At 36.5% G+C, this 13397-nt stretch overlaps 2 protein-coding genes and 2 non-coding genes across 4 annotated transcripts in view; 3 read left to right on the top strand and 1 right to left on the bottom strand.

Moving 5' to 3' along the window:
• The window catches only part of LOC134377918 (histone H4), a 734914-nt gene that overhangs the window by 317361 nt on the left and 404156 nt on the right, over positions 1-13397 (bottom strand). The gene's annotated exons all lie outside the window — the stretch shown is intronic.
• The window catches only part of LOC134377893 (zinc finger protein 184), a 944311-nt gene that overhangs the window by 864785 nt on the left and 66129 nt on the right, over positions 1-13397 (top strand). The window lies entirely within an intron of this gene.
• On the top strand, positions 1217-1298 carry TRNAS-AGA (transfer RNA serine (anticodon AGA)). Its single transcript has one exon. It is a non-coding gene; the product is annotated as a tRNA-Ser (tRNA).
• TRNAM-CAU (transfer RNA methionine (anticodon CAU)) lies at positions 3667-3738 on the top strand. The gene has a single exon. It is a non-coding gene; the product is annotated as a tRNA-Met (tRNA).

The raw sequence follows: 13397 nt of genomic DNA, 5'->3' as shown, positions 1-13397 counted from the left end.
AGAGCTTTAAAATGGGAGCACAAAGACTCTGTCTGTCTCTCTCTGCTTCACCATCTCAGTGTGATACTCTGCCATCACTGTTGCCACCACCAAGATTCTCACTAGATGTGTTCCCTGGACTTTGGACTTCCCAGTCTCCAAAACTATAAGCAATAAATTTCATTTTCTTTATAAATTATGCCATTCCATGTATTTTGTTATAAGCAATAGAAACGGACTAATACAAATGGAGACTGTGCACCTTTGAATTTTGGCATGAGGTGAATGAATGGTTAAGGTCAGAATCTGCTAATCAATTTTTCCATATTCCATATTAGTGGATTACTCTTCCTTATAAAACCAACATTCTGGCACATAGAGAGATAGTGGTTGTTTGGCTTATTGACAAATATTGGATGAAAATTGCCTCCTTTTTTTAAGGCTTACTGATGGCATATGAATATATTGTTTACCAGCTTAGTTCCATAAATGGCTACCTGAGGAAAATGTTTAACCATCCATGTTTAACCATCTTGTCAATTTTACTTCTGTAGGGTATGTAGAAATAATACTGAAGGCACAAATAGTGTCTGTGAGCAGAGAGCACTGAACGTCAAGTAAGATATCCCGACTACTGATCTAAATCTAATTCTCAGGAGCTGTGTGTGCTTAGATACTTCCTCATTTTCCTCATTTATTACGTGAGGACTAAATGAGGCATGTATATAAATAAGGGTATTTTGCAAAATGTGAAGCATTGTTTACATGTTAGTGACTAGCATTATGTAGCTAAAAGTATATCCTGGAGTGTATTTAATGTCAGTATCATAGAAATGCACCTCATTCATTTTATCAGTTGAAACATCTTCTACTGCATGGATTTCCAGAATTTATTTTTTTAAATGATGGTCATTTCGAGTTTTTCCAAATCGTTGCTATGACTCAAAATTCTTCAGCGAATGTTAGAGCATTTCGGTGTATCCCATCGATCCCCATTAGAAGAGTAGGAAGCTTGGTCTCTGGAACTGCCTCCTGCTTAGTATCCTTCCCTCAGACGATAGGAATAGGGGGTCCTTTCAGTTCTAAGGACAAAGTATTACTTGTCAATTTACCACAACATCTTTGACGTCTACTTACTGTCAAAGAATAAGAAACATTAACAGCGAACATACTTTGTAGTAGAAAATTTGCCCTTTTGAAAACTGCTGTTAATGCTAATGAGCATTACACTCTGTAGGTAGTCGTGGCCGAGTGGTTAAGGCGATGGACTAGAAATCCATTGGGGTCTCCCCGCGCAGGTTCGAATCCTGCCGACTACGGTACCTTTTAATCAGTTGATACAGGCTGAGGAATTGACATTGTCTCTCCCGCAAAAAAAAAACCTGATTGTTTCCCAGCCTGACTAAGCTTTTCCTTATGGACCCAGTAAAAATACTCCGCGTGCTTCCCAGAACAAAAAGAAATTGTATTTCTTTAATAAAGTAATCGACCACAGTGCTACTGGTGTTTTCTTTTTCCCCAAGAAGAGCCCAGGTGTTGCTTTTATATTTCCTGTGATCATAACTCTGTTTTGAAGACAGCATTTCCTAAAGAAAAAGTCGGTGGAAGTGTTCGCGTCTCCAAAAACTTGCTCTCTTATCTGGGGTCTCCGCCAGTCATGTACGTCCTCCTTAACGTAGAAAAGAAAATTCTAGGAAATTCAGGATCAAATACTAGAAAGCCAAGACTCATAGTCATGGTTGTGTAAACTCGAATCTAAACTGGGCATGAATGATCAAACCTCTACACAAGTAAAGAAATTAAGTAAAACAATTTTCTTTGTAGTCCAATCAAAATGAATCGACGATGTCACTCCGGGTTGGCATCTTCCAGAGTCCAGGATGTTGGTGAAGCGAGGGGACTAAAACGAGGTGAGGTTGTGAGTCGTTCTGAGCACAGAACCAGCCTCAGTTCTGATGCAGAATCGCATCAGAATCATCACACTGTATGATTAACTAAGGATGGGTTAATGTAGTGACCAAAGGAATGCTAATTACAATTGAGTACCTCGGCAGGAATTCCTGGGGGGATTCAGTCTATCGTTGGCTTGGCGTCTTGGTGGAGTTTGTCCTCACTTCTTGCCATGCTGCATCGGTATCTGATATCAGTTATTCATGCCTTTTCTTATTATTTGATCATTCCATCCAAGAATTTAGCAATTCTATTAGTTTTTTCAAATAAAATGGTGACTTTGTTCTTCATTTCCATTTTGTGTTTCTATGCTACTGCGCTTACTCAGCCATTTTCTTCTTTATTTCCTTCCCTAAGATTTCTTTGGGTATAATTTGCTTATTTTCTAATTTCTTCCAGTGGGTCTTAGATCATTGATGTTCATCTTTTGCTTTATTTTACTTATGCAGTTAAGAGTTCAAGTATCTAGGGCTGGTGGGTTAGCTCAGTAGATTAGAGTGCGTTGTTGTAACACCAAGGAAAAGGGTTCAGATTCCCCATACCAGCCAGCCGTCAAAAAAACCAACCAAACAAACAAAAAAGGGTTTAAGCATCTAAGCACCTGTGGCTGCACGAATCAGACTTCTTAAGTATTGTTTTCAATATCATTCTTTTCAATATATTTTAATTCCCGTTTAGATATCTTCTTTGAACCATAGTATATTTCTCATCTTACGAACACAACACAATTTTCCATTTTTAATTGATTTCTAGCAAAATGTATTGCAGTTAGACACTAGTATTTATCTCTCAGAATTTTGGTAACTTGCTTTATAACCAGCAGAGCAAAAGGTCTTTTTTTTTTTTTTTTTTTTTAAGTTTCCATGTGTGCTTGAAAAAGAGGTTTGTCTTCAGAAGCTGAAGTGTTTAGTGCTCTTTTAGGTAAGCTAGGTCAAATTTAGGTCATCGTACTGTTTAAAACGTTTACATCTTTACTGGGTTTTCCCCCTTCCTCTTCTGCTTTTCAATTAGTTTCTGACGAATGTATATTGTGTTAAAATTTTATAACTATGATTATGGCTTATGTCGATTCCTTTATTTTCTGCATCTCTGTCTCCCAAAGCAAACAAAGCATCCTAAACAAATTGCTATCTATGGGATACCTATGAATTGGCAAGTGTCACCTTTAAGTGGCATTTAAAATAAAGATAACACCCAGTGGGGGGAAAAATCTGGGCTTAAATTACACAGGATTCAAAATACTTAGAGTGTTAAGAGAATGCTTATTGCTTTGCTTCTGTCTTTCTTTTGCATGCTTCTTTCCTCAGCCCTAAAGGGAAAAATAACACAAATTGGAGGCTTCTTTTCTCACAGTAAGGGTTGAAATGGAGATGAAGTAGAAGTTTCAATCACCCTCCAACCAAAGAGGTTCCACCCCCTTCTACTGGACCTACCTATGTCTCATTCCAGTGTACCAAAAGTGTATTGTCAAGTGCCAACACCCCATTAAGCCCTCTTTGAGAAAAGAGAAACTCAAATACTTGTTTGACTAGGACTGAGGTTTAGAATGTGGGTGCACTTTTGGCATCCTAATTTACAAGATTGAGGTTAATGAATCATATGGCCACATTTTAAAGGTAATATTTCTTAGGCAGCTTTGTGCTTAAAATCACAGTTTAGGTATTTTAAACCCTAGTAAAATTAGATTACTTAACATGGAAAGGAATTAAGGGAAGTACGTCAGTCATAATGGAAGTTAGCAGAGTGGCGCAGCGGAAGCGTGCTGGGCCCATAACCCAGAGGTCGATGGATCGAAACCATCCTCTGCTAAGTTTGTTTTCTTTCATTGCTAAGAGCACAAAAGAATTCCTTTCTTTCTTTACCAATAGGAACACAGGGCTCCAAAGACCATAAAAAAAACCCCGAAATCCTTGCTTCCAAGGATAGACAGACAGAAGGCTCTTTTCCTAGATGACAAGTTCGCTACAACCTTGGGGAAGTTACCTCGACGCAGGCGGATGTTGTTGCGACCAGATACCAAATCTCAGAAAGCGCTGGGGTCGCTACTCTTTTTCCTATTCTCTGCCACAGAAGCTGCAGACTTTGTGTTGACAGCCTAAGACAATGTTGTAGGGGGGAAGAAGGGGTCATCGATTCTGCAGCTGAATTCACTTCCAGTAGTCCCCCGCCAGCCTCAGCAGAGCAAAGTCGTCTCTTTCCAGAAGGGGATCGCTTGGCCCATGCACCTGTGCATCAGTCACTTTCACTCCTGAATGCTTTCCCAGAAAATGGAAAGGTTCGAGCCAAGATCTTACAGGAAATGTGTGGGACCTCTGTGAGATCGTTAGGGCCAGGGACTTTGCCTTTGTCAGCGTCAACTCTATAAAGCTGAGCCACAATCCCTGTACATGTTCTGAGCTAGACTGCCTGCTCCGTTTGGGAGTTTTGTTTGTTTGCTTGTTTGTTTTTAGCGGTTGGTCGGTATGGACCCTTGACCTAGGTGTTGGTTTCACCACACTCTAACGAATAGAGCTAACCGGCCAGCCCCCCTTTTCTGGCTTTTGAATAAAAGTTCTTATTTGGAAGCTTCCTTTTCTTAACCGAGAGGTGCAATAGTTGAAATACACTAGAAGAGCTGCAGCTTACTTTTTACATCCAGAGGGAGTCCAGTTTTTCTCCCTCGGGATTAATAATATGAGTTAAGGCTCAGCAATTCTCCTAGTTTTTTGTTTTGTTTTGTTTTTTTGATTTTTTAAATTTTATTTTTCAAAATTCTCTGAACTTTGGTTTTCTACGTAAGTCCAGTCTACTTCAGTTTTTCCCCCCCCTACCTTACTATGACTTTTGACAGTCATTGAGTGAGGTAAGTTGATCTTAGACTCTGTGGTACTCAGTCCGGGTCTGCCTTTATCTTCTCAGGTGTAGAAACATGGAGTTATCAATTAATCCAGGAAAATCAGGCTTTGAGGGACCGATTATTATATATACGTAACACAGGAGATGGTAAACCAAATGTAAATTCTTGTAATTAAATAAGAGGTAGAATTAGCTCTGGCAGAATAACTAATTGGAATAAAGCAATTGTATTGAAGTTTGGCTCTATCTTCATGCGGTAAAATAACACATTAGAAAGTATATTTGAAGCGGAAATTTCTTACTTTTTGACATTCAGTCGTCCTGCTGTTATGACAAATTGGCTGTTACACTTCGTCCTCAGAATTGGGAGGACCCCTTAAGTTGGTGCGCAGTAACACTAAGCAGGAGACACTCCAAGAGAACAGCATTCTCCTTTGTCAAACTTTGATGGCAATCAATGTAGCTACACTTCAGACTGGGACAAGCTCTAACTGAAGGGGTGAGACACAGAATGGATGAAAAATGAATATACCACTACCACAACTCTGTGAAATGATGGAAAGTACAAGGATATTCACTGTAGAATTATGAGTAATGGAAATATTTACAAACCCTACATGACCACCAGCTTTTGACTCTAGGTAGCTAGTGGAGTGTACGTATAATGGAGTATTCTGCAGCTGATAATACGAATGAGGCGTATTTCTAGTTACTGATATGATTTACATTCATATACGAGGAGTCTTCAAAAAGTTTATGGAAAGATTTATATTATCTTTTAATTGTATTTTCCATGAACTTTTTGAAGTACGCTTGTAGATTTAATTTCACATAATTGCAGACTCACATACAGTTGTAAAAAATAATAGAGAACCCTTTACCAGATTTTCCCCAATGATATCTTGGAATTTTGTGATATCACAAGCAGTATGTTTGACATTGATACAATCCACCAGCCTTATTCAGATTTCCACGGTTTTACTTGTACTTATGTGTGTGTGGGGGGGCGGTGTTTAGTTCTATGCAATTTTATCACACGCACAGGTTCATGTGTCCACTGCCACAGGCAAGATACAGAATAGTTTTATTGCAGCAAGAATCTCTGCTGTTACCCTATCACCGGAAAACCACGAATCAGATCTATAATTTAGTCATTTCCAGAATCTTATATAAATGGAGTCATACAAAATATAACCTTTTGAGATTGTCTTCTCAGCATGATTTCCTGGAGATTCATCCAAGTTGTCGAGTGTATCTATGGTCTATTCCTTTCCATCGCTGAGCAATATCCATGGCATGAATATGTCATAATTGTTCAGTCATTCACCTGGCTGTTTAGTTAACAACCCATTCACCTGAGTTGTGTCCAATGTTGGGACATTATGAGTAAAGATGCTATTTTTAAAATCACATTTAAATTTTTGTGGGAACATAAGTTTCAATTTCTCTAGGATAAATACCCAACAGTGCACTTGCTGAGTTGGATGGCAATTTTATGTTTTCTTTTATAAGAATCCGCCAAAGTGTTTTGCAGAGTGGCTGTGCCATTTTTCATTCCCACCATTAGTGAATGATTTTTTTAAAAATGTTAGCCATTTTGATAGGTGTGTAGTGATAGTGTGGTTTTAATTTGTATTTTCCTAATGGCTAACAATGTTGGACATTTTTTCATGGGCTACATATTTGCCATTTGTTTATCCTCATCAGTAGCATGTCTCTTCAAATCTTTTATTCATTTTCTAATTGGATTGTTGGTTTATTTAAGTTTTGAGAATTCTGTATACATTTACTTCCCTTGGTCAGATATGTGGTTTGCAAATATTTTCTCCCAGTGTGTAACTTGTTCTTTCAGTTGCTTAACAGGATGGTTTTGCAGAGTAAGTTTTCAAATTTGAAGAGGTCAAATTTATCAATTTTTCTTTTTAAGGATTGGGCTCTTAGTATCAAGTCTAAGAGTGCTTTGCCTGACCCTAGATCCTTAAGATTTTCTCTTATGATATTTTTCTAAAAGTTTTATAATCTTACACTTTTTATCTCTGTCTATAATTCATATTAAGCTAATCTGTGTATAAGAAATGAGGCTAAGTTCTTTGTGGAGTATTGTTTTTATTTTTTTGCCTATTGAGGTCCAGTTGCTCCAGCACCATTTGTTGAAAAAGCTATTCCTCCTCCATTGATTTTTTTTTCACTTTTGTTAAAAATTAGTTAGGCTTCTTTATATGGGTCATTATATATTTTTAAGGGAAAGAAATAACCAAGACAAACACTGTATATTATGTTGCTACCATTCATTTAAAAATATAAAGTGGAATAAATATTACACATATACCTTTTGAAGGTTATACAAAAACGAGTATCATTGTGGGGAGAAACAGAACAACTAGGCATATAGTAGAAGAGAGATTTTATTAGTCATTATATATACCTCAATATCATTTGAAATTCATATAACAATTATTTAAAATTTTTTAAAAAATATTAAAATTCTTAATATACAAACAAAATAAGTTTTGTATCAATTGGTTACTGCTTTTTGTTAAAGTTAGTTTTCCAGTTACACAGAAGCAAAAGGATTTTGCTGTTTTCCTGTAGCATTTACATTTTACATTTCTTTACTTACCCCATAAACAGGCTGGGTTTGCATGAAGCAAGAATGAAATTCTAGATCTTCCCCATTCAGACTGGTTAAAAAAATATGAGTGTGTTAGAAGATATAAGAGATAATTTCTGAAAACTTAACAATTTTATAAAGTCACAATAAAAATGCAACAATCCCACCTCAACCAGCTTTCATTCTTTTTAAAAGGGTTGCCTTGAAGCAAGATTTTTATTGTAGAAAATGCCAAGGCATCTCTGAGGCTTAGACTCTTCTTGGGGGGAAAGAAAAAGAAAACACCACCAGGACTATGATTTCTTTCAATTTCCGTGGCTTGTATTGCATGAAGGAGATCCATCACAGGTGAGTTAATCCCAGCACTAAAAACAAGGATAGTTTTGGATAGATCATGTTTCTTGTTAGATTCTGAAAGGACTATGAAGAGACTTTGCTCATATTAAGCAGGATTCAAACCTATGCAGGGAGATCCCAATGGGCTTCTAGTCCATGACCTTAACCACTCACCCATGACTACACAGAGAATACCTTGTCATAAAAGTAAAACAGCTGTGGTGACATTTAGGGCTCCTTAAAAGATCAATTCACTCATGGGCAGGTGTACTTACAGTCAGTGTTTCCTAGACGACATCATTTGGATGACTATCATGCTGTTGCACCAAATTGACAAATACCACTTTATCCTCAGAACTGGAAAAACTCCTTATTCTGACTTGTTGCTGAAACCATAGCAGCTTTCTACTCTGTCAGCCTCGGATGAGAATCCATGAGATACAACTGGGACAGGCTTCAAAATCTGCTGCAGAATTACATGTCATAGCAATGATTTTAAAACCCTGAAGTGACTATGAATTTTTGAGTATTAAAGTAAATTTTGGAGCATCCATATAGTAGATAGTTCTACAACTTATAATTTGAATGAGGTACACTTCTATGCACTGATATGGACTAAACTCCAAGACATACTTTTTTTTGTTTGTTTTCTTTTTTTTTTTTTTAAGATCTCAATTGGCTTTATTGTGATTCATTTCATAAAATAGAATAAGTATTCCCCCAGACATACTTTTAAGGGAAAGAAATAACCAAGATACCATGTATATGGTTTGCTATCAATGGTATAAAAATTGAGTGAAAAGATTATGCACATACATATCTTTTAAATCTGGAAGTTTATACCAAACCTGGTTTTAGTTTACTGCTATAAATAGAAATTGAATAGAGCACATGAATAGAAGAGATATTTTTGTTTTTACCACATATACTTCAATATAACTTGAATTTATTATAATTATTATTTATTTACAGGTTTTTAAAATCTTGGGTGTATATATCTAGGAGTGGAATTGCTAGGTCATATGATAATTCTATGTTCAATAGTTTGAGAAACTGCCAGATTGTCTTCCCATATAGATGTACCACTTTTATTCCCACCAGTGTATGGTGGATCTGATTTCCCCATATCCTCCCCAAAACTTGCTATTAGATGACATTCTTGATTAATGCTATCCTAGTTGGTGTACAGTGGTACCTCACTGTGGCTTTGATTTGAACTTCCCAGATGACTAATAATACGGAGCATCTTTTCATGTGCTTATTGACCATTTGTATGTCTTTCTTGGAGAAAGGTCTATTTATGTCTTTTACCCATTTTTAATTTTTGTCTTTTTATTGAGTTGTAAGAATTCTTTATATATTCAAGATACAAGTCCCTTGTCAGATATATGATTTGCGAATACTTTCTTCCATTCTTTGGATTGTCTTTTCACTTTCTTGATAATGTCTTTTAAAACACAAAAGCTTTAAATTTTGATGAAATCTAATTTATCTGTTCTTTTTTGTTGCTTGTGCTTTTTGTGCCATATATAACAACTCATTAACAAATCTGAGGTTATATTTATCTCTATGTTTATTTCTAAGAGTTTTATAATAATAGCTCTTACATTTATTTTTCTAATCAATTGAGTCAACTTATGTAAACAGTGTGAGATAAGGTTCCAAATTCATTCTTTTGCATGTGGTTATCCAGTTTTCCCAGCACCATTTGTTGAAAAGACTATTCTTTCTCCCACTGGGGTCTCAGCACCCTTACAAAAATCAGTTGGCCATACACACATAGCTTTATTTCTAAACGTTCAATTCTATTTCATTGATCTGTATGTTTATCCTTATGTTAGTAATATACTGTCTTTCTTAGCATTGCTTTGTAGTCAGTTTTGAAATTTGGAAGCATGAATCAGATTTTTCTTCTTTTTCAAAATTATTCTGGCTATTCCAGGTCCCTTGAAATTCCATATGAATTTTAAGGTCAATGTGTAAAATTCTACCAAAAAAAAAAAAAGTCAGCTGGAATTTTGATAGGATTGACTGAATTTGTAGGAAATGTGAGGAGTATTGCCATCTTAACAATATTAGGTTTTGTCGTACATGAACGTGGGATTTGCATTTATTGAGATTTTCATTTATTTCTTCCAAAATGTTTTGTAGTTTTAAGAGTATAAGTTTTGAACTTCTTTTGTTGAATTTATTCCTGAGTATTTTGTTTTTGTTGTTGCAATTTTACAAAAAAGTATTTATTTTTGACCCTTCTTTCTTTCCTTCTAAAACCAAATGTGGCTGCCAGAAGCCTCCCAGATGCAGATATAAATATATCGGGAGATACCAGGGGCATAATTGCTTAGTACAACTTACATAGAAAAAACAAAATACAAAAGTAAAACAGGGCAACAAAACTGTAAAAGCAACACCTTATATGAACTCAGATAGCTGGATTCAGAGACCAGAGTGCTAACCATCACACCATGGAACTAATTTGGTTAAAGAGTCTCTTTCACAGGATTCATACAATTTCATTTTATAGGATTAAATGCCATTTCTGAATGGATTTAGTCTTATTGACTGGGATGTAGTAACACAAAGGTAAACAAGGCAAAGAGCATGGTTCCTGCCCTTGTAGAATTAGTGTTCACTAGGAGAGATACTCTGTAAACATGCAAATAAATGTGGCCCACACAGGGAGAGGTTCAAGAAACTGCTTATGGCTGACAGCATAATGGCAAAGATAAAGTGGAAAACATAAGTAAAATTGAAATCTGTAATTTTTAGGTAGATGGTACTTTATGATGTTTGGAAGAAAGTGCCGGTCCATGTCTTTCCATATACAAGAGGCAGCTTGTGGAAATTGATCCTTAAAGTGCTGCCTGTTTGTTCTCAGATGATAGTAAAATACAAAAAGTAAAAAATAATGAGTAAGTTTTACAGTACCCTTAGCAGCATGAATTAGGCAAGATCTCAAAAGTTATTTACTTTAGGCAGACATGTTTCTGTTTTAGTCTGTGAACATAAGAAATATAAATAGGAATGACAGTAAGCACAGATATTTCCAATAAAGCTTTCTTCCCTCCTCTGATTCTGAGTGTGGCTTTGTCATTGGGAAGACAGTTGTTTGACTCATGTTAAACAAACCTATTATGAGTCAGAAGAAAGTTGTTTGAAGCCCACATATCTTTTCACATCATTTTGTTTCCCAAAACAACAAAACAGAGTTAGCAATTTCTTCCTCCCATTTAATGGTCTAAAAGTTATTAAGAAAGAGCTTCTTAATTTACTTTTTGGCTAAAAATATCATGGTAGTAAAATTCATTCACCCTTTCACAGAGAAATGTCCCTGATGCAAAACAGTTTTGCAGAAACCTTGTCAAGGAGTTCACAAATACTGCAGGAGATCATGGGCACCAGGCTGAGAACTCTCTGTGTTTAAGAATCTTCTTTATGTGACATTACCTCTGTATTAGTCTGTTTTGTGTCGCTTAAAACAAAACTCTTGGAACTGGGTAATTCATAAGAAAACAAAATTTATTGCTTACAATTTCTGAGGCTGGGAAGTCCAAAGTCCATCTGCTGGTGGCAACAGTGACCCAGGGATCTCCCATTGCACAATGGTGGAAGCAGAGAGAGCAGAGAGAGCAAGATAGACTCTCCTCTTCTTTTAAAGCCCTCAGAAACACACCCTTGACCACCATTTTTTATCCATTCACTACTGCATGGTCCTACGATCCAATCACCTCTTCAAGGCTCCACCTTTCAATTACCATAATAGGACTTCCCACCCGCTTAACAGTCACAGTGGGGGCTAAATTTCTAATACATAAAACTTGGGGGATACAGTTCAAGCTTTATTGAATTTTGGGGGACATAATTCAATCCACTACAACTTCCATTTAACTAAGTTTTGCCATCACTAAACTACAATTAAGCACACAGTTGCTAAAGGAATATCATCTTTGAAATGTGGCTGTATGAGTAATTAACCTTGTAAATTAGGAGGCCAAAAGTACACTTATGCCTGCAGCTGAGATCCTAGTCAAACCAGTTCTTTTAGTTTCTTTGTTCTTTCTCAGAGAGCTCATGCAATATCAGTTCCTCACAATACACTTTTGAAACACTAGAATGAGACATGATTCCAACAGAGTGAAATGGAACCCTGTTCATTTTAAACAAGAGTGATTGGAACCTCTACTTCAGTTCCTCTTCAACTCTTACTCTTTACTAAGATGAGAAATCCCTTGATTTATGATAGTCTCCCTTTATTGTTGAGGAAAGAAGCATACAAATGGGAGCAGATGCAAGTCAACATTAGCTCTCTTAAATCCTAATGAGTATTCTGAATCCTGTGTTTTCACTGAGTGTTTATTGAAATTGCCACTTAGACATGGAACTTCCCATTTCAGAATCATAGAGAGCTCATAAATAGCATTTTATTTAGGATGTTCTGGTGCTCTTGAAAGACAACAGATGCAGCAAAAGAAGGATCAAAGATTCTTAAGATACATAAGAAAAATGATGGATTAATTGGTCACCTACTTTCTTGAGACTTCTAAACGGTGCCAAGAATAGAAAAGAAATGAAAGGAAACTCTAAAGGAACTTACAATTTAATAGAGGGCACAACATCAGTTAGATTTTAAAAATGGGGTTAGTAGCTTCCCCGAAAAAGCTGTTATTTAATGTAAGTTAATAGCCGACTACCTGGGCTTTCAGGATGTGACTTAGTCCATTCCTTAATCACAGTTTAAAACACAGTTGTTAGCAGGCAGGATGAGTTATAGAAATAATTTGATAGAATTAGTTCCTGCAACGGACTGACAGTACCCACCATGCTGGAACAGGTGCTGCCCACGGTGCTGAGGTGGGAGCTGCCTATTGCATCTGGACAGGAGTTGTCCCCTGCTCTGGGACAGGAGCTATGAATGGTACTTACTGGGCTTTCACAGACAAACATTGAGGGAGATAAGGAAAAGCACAAGTAATTACCAGAGTTTAGTTACTGGTGTTACAGAAGCAATAGTCCCGAAAGGGCACAGAAGCATGTGCTCAAACAGAGGAAGTGCCTAAGGAGACTTGTACTTTGGACTGTATCTGGTTGCTTCCAGTGTACACTTCCCCTTGGATTAAGTCTTTTATTAACTCATTTTTATGTTCCCTGAACACTCTAGATCTGTGATGTCCAGTAGTTTACCCACTTGCCACAAGTAGCTATTGAGCACTTGGTCCCTGTGGGGTGTACTTTAAGTTGTAAAATACACACCAAACTTTGAAGAATTTATACAAATAAAATAATGTAAAATATCTCATTGACAATTGTTCAAATGTTTCCATGTAGAAATGATAATATTTTGGACATTGTGTTAAATAAAATATATTTCCATTATGCTTGTCTCTTTAGTTTTTGATACAGCTACTAGAAAAACTTATAGGGACTCAAATATATTTTTATTGGAAATGTACGGCTGCTCTAGAGTTTTTCTCTGAATATCAGAATGACTGAAGTGAAGTGTGGCTCTAGCAAGCGTCCACTTCCTTATTTCTCTGTTGCAGTCTCTGTAACAGTGTTTTCTGCCAGCATGTATTGTTTTCAATTTTACTTTGCTTGTCTATAAGATATCCCAGCAGTTAAAAAGTAAGGAGGAAAAAACCCCTTCTAGAATTTCAATGGCATTTTTTAGAAACCAGATCACACACTG

Source organism: Cynocephalus volans, chromosome 5, assembly GCF_027409185.1.
Source record: "Cynocephalus volans isolate mCynVol1 chromosome 5, mCynVol1.pri, whole genome shotgun sequence".
NCBI lineage: Eukaryota > Metazoa > Chordata > Mammalia > Dermoptera > Cynocephalidae > Cynocephalus > Cynocephalus volans.
This window is presented reverse-complemented; position numbering and strand designations above follow the sequence as displayed.